This window comes from Phoenix dactylifera, chromosome 3, assembly GCF_051530095.1.
Source record: "Phoenix dactylifera cultivar Ajwa chromosome 3, Ajwa_hap1_PhDact_Kaust_v1.1, whole genome shotgun sequence".
In the NCBI taxonomy this organism is placed as follows: Eukaryota; Viridiplantae; Streptophyta; class Magnoliopsida; order Arecales; family Arecaceae; genus Phoenix; species Phoenix dactylifera.
Window position 1 is genome coordinate 15,969,160 of NC_143192.1, and position 4,012 is coordinate 15,973,171.

Genomic DNA, 4,012 nt, shown 5'->3' on the forward strand with positions numbered 1-4,012 from the left:
GGTACTTTGGCCATCTGGATGACGGAACTCTCATCGTTGCTTCTCAACTTGCAAAGATTGGGGCTAGAAGATTGTATTCATTGCAAGCAGCTTCCACCCTTTGGATTGCTACCACAACTAGACTACTTCAAGATTTCAGGTGCTTCTGCAGTCACAAGCATTGGATCTGAATTATTGGTGGCTGGAAGCAGTGCTGGTGAAAGGCTCCTACTTCGCCAAGCTAGTGAAACTTTTCTTCATCGGCATGCCTAATTGGGCAGAATGGTGGTGGCAGTTGGAGGATAACCAGATAATGTTGTTGCTACCTTCTCTTGAGATATTGAAGATTGTTGAGTGTCCCAGTTTGAGGTCTCTTCCAGATAGGCTCCTTTGCCATGCCACTGCCTTGAGAGATCTATATATTAAAGGTGCGCATAACCTCAGAGAAATACAAAACCTCCTCTCTGTTACAAAATTAAGCTTGATTGACGATAAAAGTTTGGAAGGAGTATCAAACATCCCTGCACTTAAACTTATACTTGTTAATGGTTGTGAGGAGTTGGAATTTTGTGGAGGGTGTTAATGCACTGGAACACATCTGTTTTACATGGCGCTCGATGATCAGAAACCAGAGTTCTTTCCACTGTGGCTGGCGGGAGCAGCTGCAGAGTACTTGGCTCGAGAAGCTGTCCCTTATAGGAAAAATTTATTGCTGAGGGCTCCCTGGGTGACCTGCAATCTAATGCTTCATGTTGAAGCCATCAGTGATGATGAACTGATTCAGAGCTCTTACAAGAACGATTTCTGTCTTCAAGACCAACCTAAACAACAACAGCAGCTGCGTAAGTCTCAAAGCAAAGTTGGTGAATGAATAGCAACTCTCAGACATAAAGGTAAATGGTTCCTCTTTATTATGTTGCCGTTTTACCATAAAACAGGAGCATCTTCAGGCAGTTTTGTTATATAATACATGATCAGAAGTTCTCTGTGAAGGCTTTAAATATGGCAAATTCTGCTGAGGAATTGCAGTGAGCAAGGGTAGCACTGGATGATCTGCATAGCAATTCCTCAAACTGGATATGGTATGATTCTTCATCTCAATCACCATTTAAATTAGGTTTCATTGGCATGGGAAAAGCATGATATAAGGCCCCTCATAGGGCACCCTAGGTTTTATGGTTCATCTCAGTCCTGTTAATCGGTATCTTAACTACTAAAATGCAGGCTGTGTGATCATTATGGCTTCTTCTCCACCAATCCCCCTCAGTAGTAGAAGTCACAAGACATGATATTTAAGCAAAAATCAAGCCTATAAGGCACTAATTCAGAAGCAGTCTAATCTCCGGTGCCAAGACTCCTTTCTTCACCTTCAACACTGAAATAAGTGATCGTCAGGGGAAAATAAGAGTTGCATTAGCACATGCAAAAAAGCAATATCAAGTGTAAATTAGTTCTTAGTGCACAATTACCATATTCTAATATATAGATAATTTTTTAGGCTCCTTGGTGAACAGGTACCATCAGAGTTTGACATTTTATGAATGATAATTTTGTTCACGCCCTTTTGTTTCTTTTCAGTATATTTCATTTTTCAGCCCACCAGATCAGTTCCATTATATGTTTCCAACGGCTACTGTGCAGGGCTTTGTAAGACCAGCATTATCTGGCACAAGTTTAACTGATGGTATTAATTCTGAAAAATATCTGCTAACAGATAAATGTTCACAGACAGTTGCCAGTTTTGAAGCTTGCTCGTAATACTGAAGAGTGAAATCAAAAATGAATTTCATGGCATCAGGGGTATGTGATGTCAAAGCCTACATCTGAACGAAACCTTGTTTGTTGGATAGAAAGAACTTTCTGTCCATGGATGTGATTGGATGTTTGTTCATAGTGGAGGTTTTTCTCTACTTTGTCATTCCTTTTCCTTTCAGCTGAACCAATTTATGCAGAAGGATGGAAGATAAATCAAAACATGGAAGAAGATAAGAAATCTGTAGAAGATTACGAACATCTGCAAACTAGATCAAGTGATGCTCTTGTTAGTCTTCAATACACAACCACTAAGCAGATTCAGTCCTCTAAAACAATTGCAAGGAAAATATAAATACATAGGTATATTTTTATGCATGTTGTAACCTAAGTGACTTGTTTTCGCCAGTGCCTCAATTTTCATACAAGTGTGCATGCTTATTTCTGCTGCAATCTCATTCCACATTCTTAGTTTTTTTAATATAAAGAACTATATGCTACATAATATACAGCAAACAATTTATATTTTTGAGCAATGCTTGCTTTGTGTCTTTATTAAGGGGCCCCTAAGGGAATAAGCATGCCCAAGCATAAATAAGATTGGTGCTTCGGCTGGCTAAGCCATCTTGAGTTGGAATTAACCTAACCTTAAAATGTTACTCTGCAGCTAAAGCAAGAGTCTGAACTCTTAAATCATGCATCTTCTACGTAAAAATAAATTGGTAAGTAATGGACTACCCCATTAATTGCTGATTATGATGACAGCTTTAGTGCAGTCAGGCAAATCAATGAACAACCAACGGGTTTATTTGGTTCCTTGATCGGTGGTTAGCAAAATTTCCTTCTCATATCCAATGTTCACATACAGCAAAAGCACCTCCCAGAAAATAATTACCTAAGTTAACATATATTAGAATTCAATCAACTTCCCTTCCTAGGGAAAGAGATTTTTCTGTTAAATTGATTTTTATGTTAAATTAATCTGTAATGCACTTGCATTTTGCTTGCCAGGCAATGAATATCAGTAAAGGAAATGGCAATGCCAAAATGTCAACACCTCCAGCCAGATAAAATGCTTCAGATGCTCTGTTAGCAGACACAGTATCATGCATGGTCCCTGTAGAAGTTGGACGGATTTAGAAAAGAAAAGACACAGAAAGAAAGAGATTCAAACTTCAAAGATTAGGAACTAGGAGAAAAGAAGAGGAGGAACAATGGGAAACAGGAAGGCCACACATAACTGAAATGAGCATTGCTGATAAACAACACAAAAGGTTATTTTATTGACCTTTAGCAGTGCATGGCTCTTACACTAATATGAATGATCAGAAATTCTTCCAAATATATATGACAACTGCAAAGAAGTATACTAAAAGAGGAGAAACAATGGGTAACAGGAAGGCCACATGTACTGTAGCTGAAATGAGCATTTGCAGATAAACTATACAAAAGGTTATATTGACCTTCAGCGGAACATGATTCTTAACACTAATACAATTCATTCTTTCCACATGAAGAGATTCTTACTCTTTCTTTGCTGATATAATTGGATTGGAATTGCTGATAAAGATAAAGTCTCTTGCCTAACAGAAGAATATAATATCTGTATATACAAGATTTGTTAAATCTGACATTATTAGCACATTGTCAAAGCTTGTAACTACGAATCTTGGGTTTCGAATTTTCAAAACTCATTTATCTTCGCAGGTCTTCTTGATAAACAAGGCATCCATTCCTATATTGCAATTGCTTAGACATAAAATCTTGACCATCAAATTTAGCACAATTGTATATAATTGATGAAGCAAAAAATGACATATTCCCATGAGAGACAGATAACTAATACTCTAAACAAATCATTAAAAAAATAAAAATAAAAATATGAACAGACTAATTGACAACTAAATCTAAGTTCCTATGCTACGGTTCCCACTTCTCCTGGACTCAATAGCTCAGGAAAGTGACTTGCCATTCTCGTAGCAGCATTTCCACTTCTCCTAGACTCCATAGCTTAGATAGGAGAATCCACCAAAAGCTGACAAAATATTCTCAAAGCCGTTTCTCAATCCTAATTCTCTATCTAAGCATGTTGTATTTGATCAGTATAGCATTCATCATGGGAGCCGTAATTGCTTTCTATGTCTGCATCATTAGGAGAGGATCAATAATGAGGCCGTCGGAGCAGCGCGCGGTGGGCTTGTGAAAAGTGGTCTCGCCGTATGGAAGGTGTGGATGGGTGCAAAAGCCCTGCCCACGCCCTCGCGAAGGAGGTTGCTAGTGT

The 4,012-nt window shown here is 38.3% G+C and overlaps 1 long non-coding RNA gene across 2 annotated transcripts; it reads left to right on the top strand.

Annotated features, from left to right (window-relative positions):
- The first annotated feature begins 738 nt into the window (after positions 1-738).
- LOC113460984 (uncharacterized) lies at positions 739-1,344 on the top strand. 2 transcript variants are annotated; one of them, XR_016399785.1, is made up of 3 exons: positions 739-872; positions 958-1,061; positions 1,204-1,344. It is a non-coding gene; the product is annotated as an uncharacterized LOC113460984 (long non-coding RNA). The 2 variants fall into 2 exon arrangements; XR_016399786.1 differs by having other exon boundaries at positions 745-872; positions 973-1,061.
- Positions 1,345-4,012: the final 2,668 nt, after the last annotated feature.